The sequence below is a fragment of the Prionailurus bengalensis genome, chromosome D1, assembly GCF_016509475.1.
Source record: "Prionailurus bengalensis isolate Pbe53 chromosome D1, Fcat_Pben_1.1_paternal_pri, whole genome shotgun sequence".
NCBI lineage: Eukaryota > Metazoa > Chordata > Mammalia > Carnivora > Felidae > Prionailurus > Prionailurus bengalensis.
The window spans coordinates 109047797-109057494 of record NC_057346.1 but is presented as its reverse complement, the minus strand read 5'-3'; the positions used below and the strand labels follow the sequence as shown (position 1 = coordinate 109057494).

Genomic DNA, 9698 nt, shown 5'->3' with positions numbered 1-9698 from the left:
TCCCAAATCCCAGAAACAAACGTCCTTAGATTTTATTTTTTCAGAAAGGTAGGAGTAGGTGGAATTAGCAACACGAAGCATTCGGGTTCCACGAGGCTTAGGATTCGCCATCGCAAAAGGACATAAGGCCGTTCTTGGTGCCCTCGTGTCTGGAGCTGCTCTGTCCACCCGCTTTATTTTCAAGGACGAAATGGCAGTTTCAGAGGATCCTCGTGTAGAAGGTCTCCGGGCCTCCGGTTCCACACAGCCGGTTTTGTTTGGGAAAGGAATGTCCTTGAGGAGGGTGGAGAGGAAGACAGTGTTAAAAATAAACGACCCAGCTAAAATGGAGTCATGTGTGCTAAGCCCCATCAAGATTTAATGCCTGACTTAACCGCAGCTTCAGACCCATCAGGAATGTCCAGATCAGCCCTAGTGAGGTAGTCTGCCTTGCTGGCTCTCCCCCCTAAAGGAAGGTGATCTTGCTTGAAACAATCCATTTCCTTTCACTAATACCCCCTTGTCACACGGTATCTCGGCCTGTAAAACCCATCTATTTTGCACAGCTCCCTGGAGTTCCTTTCTATGGATCAGATGGGATGCTGCCTAACTCGTTGAATCGTTGAATACAGCCAGTTAGGTCGTTAAACTTGCTCAGTTGAATTTTGTTTTTTAACAGTAGAAAGCCATACAGGGACATCTCTGTCCTGTGTGGGGGATGGAGGGGGGGGGAGGTAGTCTCACAGTGAGGTGGACAAATGTGGGGCTTGGGTTCTGCCTTTTTTTTTCAACAAATAAGGCTAAAAATACCTCCGCCCAGAGGGAGGAGAGCAGGCAGTGCGTCAGCAGATTTCTCTGGATCAAAACAAGCTGTTCCAGGAAAACAGTCGTAAACAGAGAAACTTGGATCCCTGGGTGGGGCTGGTTGGTGATGGGTCCACCCCACCCGAGCAGGCAGGCGGCTGAAGCTTTCTCCTTCCTGGGCCGCCCACTGAGGAGCTCAGGGTTGGAGGGGGAAGGAGGACGGGAGAGGGCCCCTTGGGCAACATCTCGATTTCTCAGGGTCAGGGCCTGGGTTCCAAGTCCTTTCTCCGGTCACGGCCGCCTTCCCCTCTTATTCTGAAGCCGGCTCAGCTCTGTTGCCAAACACACACCAGCCCAGGAAAGGACCCAGGAGATTTCCTGCAGGAGCTCCTGCGAAAGGGAGAGGAGAAGGGCGAGAAAGGGGTGTTACTTCAGGTTCACACCAAGGGCAGGGCAACTAGAGAATGTGCCGGAACCCTGACTCCATTCCCCACAGGTCCAGTTGCGGAGCTGTGACCTCCCGGGTCACCTTGGCTCTCTACTTACAGGAAACCCTTGACTGGGGCCTTTTCCCTCTGAGCCATAAGGCCCCTTGTCTCAGAGCCTGGCAAAGGGAACTGCACAGTCACCCAGTGGTGGCTGGGAGCCCTTCCTGCCCGGCCTTGCCTCGCCTTGCCTCACAGCAGCCGGTGCTGGAACAACATCCTGCCCCACCCCCACTCCCTGCTCAGCCCCCACTGGCCTCTCCTGCCCCGGCAGGAAGCTGGGCCCCATCTCACAGTGTAGCCCTGGGCACGCTCTTAACTTCTCCCAGCTAGTCTTTCCTCGTTCCCACTTCATAATTCTGACCCGGATCGTCCTGCCCAGAAGGCTCTTCACCTGGTGGCCATCTGGCCCAGCCGTCCCTCAGCTGCTTGAGGCCTCTGCCCAGAGGTCACCTTCTCAGTGGGTCCTGTGCACCCCTGGGACTTGGGCTCCTGGGGCAGGGGTTTCTGTTTCGCCCTCCGCTGGATCGCCCCAACCCTGCAGTCCCTGGCACGCAGTGGACCTCAGTAAAATGTGTTAACAAAAGCAGCCTGTGTTCCGTAAAGGTCATTCTGTCCGCTGTGAGGCTCTTGACAAATATTTGCGATACTGGCAGACTGAAGGAAGGAGATGAGTGCCCAGGTCAGCAGCAGCCCCACAAATTCAATGGCAGGCCCGGATTTGGGAGCCTGTCCAACTTGGACTCCCAGGTCAAGAGACCAGGAGGAAGGGCCAGGGGCTGCTCCGTGTGGACTGGGGCCCAGCAGCTCACCCTGAATGCCTGGGGCCAGCTAAGGGAACTAGGGAAGCCTGTCTCTGCTGGAGCTGGCAGAAGGCATTTGAGGGAGAGAGTGTTGGGGTACAGACTCCCCATAGGCTGGTTTGTAAGGCAGGGGAGGAGACGGACCTAACCTACATTTCATCCTACATTTTTTTTTTTTACCCTGCCTGGACCAAAGGGCAGGCGGCCAGAGGAGGGGGAGCAGGAGAGATTAGGAGAGGGCTCCTTCCCATTTGATTCTTATCTCTTGTTGGTGCACGGAGCCTGTGGGCTCTCAGCCCTGATGCTCTTTCCTGAGGCTCTCCCCTCCTAAGGCCAGGCTTCACGCTTTGGCCAGGCCTCCAGGCAACAACTTGGATAGTGTCAGTCCTTTGCATCTGGATCTCCTGGACCCACTGACACATGCACCTGATACCCCTGGGCGTCAGGCCGTCGGTGCCCCGGCCCTACTGACCACCCCCTGCCTTCCCTGAGTCTTGCCCAAGCTGACCTTCTGCCCGGAGCCCGGCCTTCCCTTCTCCTGCCAACTCTGTCACTGGCTCGTGGTCACCTCCCTATGTCCTAAAGCCGCTGCCCCTTAAGCACTCACCAGACCCGCCTGCCTCCTTACCCCCCCATGCTGAGCACCTGTGTCGTCACTTCTCAGTCCCCAGCAGAGGGAAGTCCTGTGGAACTAGGGACCCTGACCCACAAGCCTTGTCTCATTTGACCACTGCTGTGCCCCACCAGTGGCCCCCAGACCTCCTCAGTCCCCCTGTTGCTGACTGAGCAAGTCCCAGCTTTCCTAGGCCCCGCCCTTTGGCCTGTACCCACCTTGCCAGCCCCTCCCCAAGCCCCACCCACCAGGAATCCTGGTGACAGTGTCCCTGGGCAGGGAGCTGGGGGTGCCAACATCCTACTACCCCACACCCCTAGGTTTGCATAGCCCCCAAGAAGCCCTCTACCTTCTCCAGGCTGCCTGCAGCCCCCACTGCCGAGCCTCCCACTTCCACTAGGGTCCCTGCTGCTAGGGTCCCTGTCCTCAGGCCTGAGCCTCATCTTGTCCCTAGAGTGACTCCACCAGAGCACTGGTCATTTAAACAGTCCGTGAACCTCTAAAGGAGCCGTTTCTGATCAGACCCCATGCCCCCTCCCCCCCAATCCCCCAGTGGCATCTGGGAGCAAAACGTGCCTGGCACCAGGACTTGTGCAGGCACTGGAGAAACCCTCTGAGTGGTACCCCTGGCCCCTGGAGGCTGCTGACCTTGACACCGTGAGGGAGGCCTGTGCTCTCACTGGCCTAGAGTATCAGTGATTACTACAACCCCTTCCACCAAATGCCAAGGTCGAATAGGCAGGGGACACAAGAACCCTGAGAAAGAGCTGGGACTATTATTATCCTCTTGCAAACTGTATTTATGACAAGTAGTTTAAAAATAGTTGGCGGGCTCAGTATGGGTGGGGGAGGCAGGTGCTGAGAGACAGCTGGGCAGGGGGTGGGGGCCTGTCGGGCAGGGGCCGGGAACAGTCAGCTCTTGTGGGCACTGGGCAGAGCAGGACGGAGATGACTGGCCCAGGGTGTGCCCACCCCACCCCCTGGATTTCCCCACGTAGCCCTGGTGTGAAATATTTTGACTCGGTTGTCACTCTACAGAAAAACAAACAAAAAAATTCCAAAGCAGAATCTGTTTGCAGGATGCGGATCCTGATCTTTGGAAAATGTGGGTCCCCTCACCAATCAGTGCCCTTGGAGCTCCAGGACCCCCTATCATGGACTGTGGGACGGTGGTGGTGGTCAGGAGCCAGGGGGAGATTCTCCCCTGCCGGGGGAGATTCTGCCCCGGGTTCCAGGTTCCAGGGATCTGGGCAGGAAATGCCGGCTCACTGCCTCTGCAGCCCCGCTGGAGGAGCTGGAGGAGCAAAGGGCGGGCTCAGCTGCCCCCTTCTGGCTATATCTGGACCTGCAGGCAGACTCTCCCCAGCTCTGCGTACCCCGCCCTTCCCACTGCCTCAGTGTCAACCTGATGGGGGCAAAAAAAAAGGGCAGCCAACCTTGGGGCATGCAACTTACTGCTTAAAACTTAAGTCCTGACCCAGGCCCAACCCTGCCATCCTGTTCTGGGTGACATTGGGGTAATCCGCCTGCATTCTCTGAAGTGTGGACCTGATCTGGACAGGGAGAAAGTGTCAGGCAGCTCTAAAATGTCCTCCTTGCCTGGGAGAAGGGGGAGCAGTGAGAATCTGCCATGAAGTCTCCCACTTCCCTTGGCTTCGGGCTGGCGGTGTCTTTCAGGCTCAAGGTCACAGCCAGGCTCTGCGCGGCTCCCCCTGCTCTGTGCCTGTACCCTCTCACTGTGCTCCATTTTTTCTCTATTTTATGGAATCTCTCAGGCCCTCTCCTCTAGGAAGGCTTCTCAGATCACCGAGACCCCCCTCCCTATCTGTTGTCTGTTTCCTTTGTCTCCCCCTGTCTGGGTGTGGCCAGCTCATCGGTCAGGTGCAAAGTGGCTTATATTCCTGGTCATCTGTGTTCCCATCCCCAGTGTCCCCTGCAAAGCTGACCGGACTCCGAGCTGACACCCTTTGGGCAACTCAGTCACTAATTCTCTCAACTCCTTTTGCAGGGGCATCTAGAAGTGCTCCCTGTCACGGTCACTGCAGACCTCCCCTTGCCAGCGCTATCTGTGTGCCTTGAGGCCTTGACTTCTCAGACTGAGCATGCAACCTTGTGCGGTTGCTCTGCTGTATTCTGAATCCAGTGTGGCTTCTGGCCTCCTGTGGGTGTCTCCCCACGCTGGCACACCGCTGGCTGCAGCAGCACGAAGCGCGAAGCCCTCCCCCTGTGGCCGGATCTGAGGCGCTGCGGTTGAGGCAGGAGCCGCCCGTGCCCGACCAGCTGAGAGACCGAGATTGGGAAGGCCTGCGCAAGGGTCCCGGATGCTGTAAGTGGTGGAGAATGACCCGGGACTGCCCCGGCCTCAGAAGGGATTGCCTGTGTAGACTGTTCCAGGGACGTCTGCTGTTCGAGTTCTGAAGAGTTAGGGGGTCTGGGGGCCCTGAAGTCCCAGTACCCCTGCACTGACCGCCATGGGCCTCTTCTGGTCTGGGGACCTCTGGAGCCGGGTGCTGGCTGAGCCAGGCTCTGTGTGCTAGGCTAGCAGACATAATCCACTAGGGCAACCCAAGGGCAGCTGGTATTTTATTATTACTTTTAAAAAATTTTTTAATGGTTTTATTTACTTTTGAGAGAGAGACAGAACATATAGCAGGGGAGAGGCAGAGAGAGAGGGAGAGGCAGAGAGAGAGGGAGACACAGAATCTGAGGCTCCAGGCTCCGAGCTGTCAGCACAGAGCCCGATGCGGGGCTTGAACCCATGAACCGTGAGATCATGACCTGAGCCGAAGTCAGACGCTTAACCGACTGAGCTACCCAGGCATCCCTTATTTTATTATTTTTAAAAAATGTTTAGTGGGGCGCCTGGGTGGCTCAGTCGGTTGAGCCTGATTTCGGCTCAAGTCATGATCTCACAGTTCGTGAACATGAGCCCCACATCGGGCTCTGCGCTGACAGCTTGGAGCCTGCTTGGGATTCTCTCTCCCCTTCTCTCCCTGCCACACCCCCCACCCCACCCCCACTACTGTGTGCTCGTGCTCTCTCTTTTTCTCTCAAATAAATAAACTTTATCATTTTTAAAAAATGTTTATTTATTTTGGGAGACAGAGAGACGGGGGGGGGAGGGGCAGAGAGAGAGGGAGACACAGAATCCAAAGCAGACTCTAGGCTCCGAGCCTGTCAGCACAGAGCCCGAGGGGGGGCTCGAACCCACAAAGCACGGGGATCATGACCTGGGCCAAAGTTGGACGCCCAACTGACTGAGCCACCCAGGTGCCCCAATAAACTTTAAAATAACAAACTTTGATGCACTAAAAAGCCCCACCAAAGGAGACCAAGATAGTAATCTATTAGGGTGGTGTTATAGGTTGAATTGGGTCCCCTGCAAAAAGATGTGTTCAAGTCCTAACTCTTGGGACCTCAGAATGTGACCTCAGTTGGAAATAGGGTTGTTGCAGATGTACGGAGTTAAGATGAAGTGGCAGAAGGTGTGCCCCCAACCCAACACGACGGGTGGCCTTTTAAGAAGAGGGCGACAGGAAGACAGACACACGCAGGGAGGAGCCATGTGATGAAGGCAGGGGTTGGGTTTATGCGGCGCAAGCCAAGGATTGCCAGAAAAGCACCGGAAGCTAGGAAGGGGAAGGAAGGATTCCTCTGCGGCTTTCAGACGGAGCATGGCCCTGCTGACCTCCTGGTTTCGGACTTCTGCCTTCCAGAACTGTGAGACCATAAATTTCTATTGTTTGAAGCCCACCAGCTTGGGGCACTTTGTTATGACAGCCCCAGGAACCTAAGGCAGGTGGAAGAGAGATGCATAAAAATGGCTTCTGGAACACGGTCCGTCCTCAGGGATGAGTGAATGGACGAGCCTGACAAAATCACATAAAGATACAGCCACGCGGGTTCCAGGTGGTGTCACATCTGTTACCCAACGTCACCCACAACCTCATAGAGGAGGGGTGATCGTCCTCACTTCACGGAGGAAGAAACTGGGGCTCACGGAGAGGACTTCCGGCCTCACAACGGTGGGGGATCCTGACTCTGCCGCCACCTCTCCTGCCTCTGCAAACAGGTGCCTGCCTCTCATTTGCAGAGGTGTGCAAAACACAGTGCTCTGCCCTTGGGCGTGGGAAGAAACCATTAGACAGGCATCATACCTCCCCCACGAAGGGGAGGAGTAGGTATTGCTCCTTCCCCATTTTAGAGATGAGGAAATGGAGGCCCAGAAAGGTGATATAATTTGCCTAAGGCTGCACAGCAGGGAGGAGGAGTCAGACAATGAATGGGGTCTTGGCCTCCCCAGGGAGAAAGATCTGATCCCGGGGGAAGTCACCTGTCCAGGGTGAGAAGCTTGGGTGAAGGGAATGTGGGTGGGGGGGGGGGGGGGGGTTGTTGAGAAGCCAAGGTGGGGAGGGGGTTAAAGAGTGCCGAGCCAAGCCCCCCGAGTGGGGAGATCGTGGGGTATGTTCTAAAAACAAGTGGAGGGGCACCTGGGTGGCTGTGGGTTAAGCATCCGGCTCTTGATTTCAGCTCAGGTCCTAATCTCACAGTTCACGAGTTTGAGACCCGCGTCAGGCTCTGCGCTGACAGCTTAGAGCCTGTTTGGGATTCTCTCTCCTTCTTTCTCTGCCCCGCTCCCACTTGCGTGCACGCTCTCTCTTTCAAAATAAAAACAAAAGCTTTATTTATTTATTTAAACAAATTTTTTTAAAGTTTATTTACTTTTGTGAGAGAGCCAGAGCATGAGCAGGGGAGGGGCAGAGAGACAGAGGGAGACACGGAATCCGAAGCAGGCTCCAGGCTCTGCCGTTCATGTTGCCGTCCTCACCATCCAGTCAGGTGTTGCTGGCCCCCTGCTCGGAGCAGGGACTTGGGCTGGTGCCACCTCAGGGGGATGCGTAACCCAAGACCCATGGGGGACACAGAGGGAGAGCACTACACAGTGTGGGCAGATGCCTGAGTGGAAAAAAAGGGGGCAGAGCGCCTCCCAGACCAGGAAGCCGACTTCCAGGGGAACTTCCGGCAGCCGCCTTGCCATGCAGAGCCGCGCTCCCCAAGGGGATCTGGTTCTCAGCTGGGCTCCCTCCCCGGGCCCCTCTTGGGTCATCTCAAGGGTGCCTGGAATTGGGATCACAGGCTCGGAGCCGAGCCCTCAGAGAATGGAAAGGCCTCCCCGGCAGCCAGCCTCTCCCTCTCCTCCCGCCGGGTCCCGTATAGGTCACAGGGGGCGGTTTGTAAGGGTCAGCCGGCCCGGGGGTGGAGGGGGACACACAGTGTAGGGTGGACAGCGTCTTCTCCTGCTGTCGTGCGCGGTGGCTACAGAGGGAGCACAAAGGCCCTTCTGTGAGGGCCAGCCCGCTGATGGCTGAAGCGGTATGTGGCTCCGGGGGGCGGTGGGGGGGTGTGTGCACATTCTGAACTTAGGCCCGTGAACCAGCTGGAGAACTGGCGGTGGTCCTGGAAGGGGGTCCCCCAGTCAGCTTGAGCCTGCCCACGGACAGGCAGCCGCTGCTGCTCGCCAGGCCACCGGTGCAGGGTGTGGGACGAGGCCTGGTCAGAGACGGCAGAGGGGGCAAACGTGGCGGGCCCGGAGCACGAAGTGGTGCAGGGCTGTGGCGGGAGGGGCGGCACAGTAGGCAGAATAAGGTCCCTCCAAGATGTCTGTGTCCCGGTCCCCAGAGCCTGCGAGTGTTAGGTTATGTGGCAAAGAGGGGTGCCAGGTGCTAGTCAGCGGCTGTTGACAGAGAGATGAACCCGGATTGTCCACACTGGCTCGGTGTGATCACACGGGCCCCTAGACCTCGTGAGGGGAGAAGAGAGATGTGAGGACCCCGCATGGAGGAAGGGGCCACCAGGCAAGGAGAGCAGGCTGCCTCTAGAAGCCGCAAAAGGAAAGGAAAACAGCCTCTCCCCTACAAGCCCCAGAAGCAACGAGGCCCTGTCGATACCTTGACCTTAGTCCAGTGAGACTCATTTCGGACTTCGGGCTACAGAACTGTGAGGTGATGAATGTGTGTGGTTTTCAGCCACTAAGGTTATGCCCGTTTGTTACAGCGGCCGCAGGAAACGAATACAGGTGGCGAGGGCTGACGGGCCCGGGAAAGAGGAAGGGGCTCCAGGTGGGCCAGGCTCCAGGCCATTGGTACCCCCTCACCCACCAGAGTGGGGGTGTCCGCGCTGTCGGCAGGCCCTGGCCTCTCGGGTGGATCCTGTTCTCCCTGCCGGTGTCCAGACATGTGACTTGTAGAGACGAAAATAGCTAACACCCATCAAGTGCCTAGTCATCGCCAGACCCTCAAGCACCCCAACAACCCTATGAGACGGGTACTATTATCATGGCCTTCTTAAAGGGCAAGGAGTGGAGGCTCCAGGAAGTGCCCACAATCGTGCATCAGGCTGCCCTTGCCAGATGGCGGACCTCACGGAGGAAGGCAGGATAGGGGAGGGGCCCTAGTCCCAGGACCTCACAGCCACAGAGACACGTGACTTGCTCCTTCTGGCTCCCAACCCGCTCAAGTGTGAACTCCAAACCCCACACGGTGCTCACCCTCCAGGGCCAAAGCCTGTGGGCGCCCACGACAGGATCTATGGCAAACAAACCACTTCCTGGCAAGGCCTGGGGCACGAGGCATCCTCGGGGTGGGCACAAAAATCACCCCAAAAACGTCCTGGGTTCTCTGGCCTCTCGGCTAGGCACTGGTGTCCAGACTGTGCCCTCAGCCCCAACCCCGAGGTGTGAAGAGGAACGGGAGGGCAGGGGTCTGACAGGCCATGGCAGTATGGCTTAGGCCATGAGGGACAGGGGACAAAGGCCTGCCCACCATCGGTGCTTCGTTCCCCTGCCTCCCTGCAGACCTACCCCCTTGGTTCCCACCATGAACCACCAAACCCCTCCTGGACCTTCTTACCCTGGGAGTCCCTGCCCAGCCAGCGACACTGGAAAACCTCACTCTGGGTTCTCCATCGAATTCCACTCTGCAGCCCAGAGAGCTGCATACCTTGACACGTATTCAA

The 9698-nt window shown here is 57.2% G+C and overlaps 1 long non-coding RNA gene across 1 annotated transcript; it reads right to left on the bottom strand.

Annotated features, from left to right (window-relative positions):
- Positions 1-7: 7 nt before the first annotated feature.
- Positions 8-2231, bottom strand: LOC122484015. The gene is made up of 2 exons (XR_006297519.1): positions 1663-2231; positions 8-273 (listed from the first exon to the last, which is right to left on the bottom strand). It is a non-coding gene; the product is annotated as an uncharacterized LOC122484015 (long non-coding RNA).
- Positions 2232-9698: the final 7467 nt, after the last annotated feature.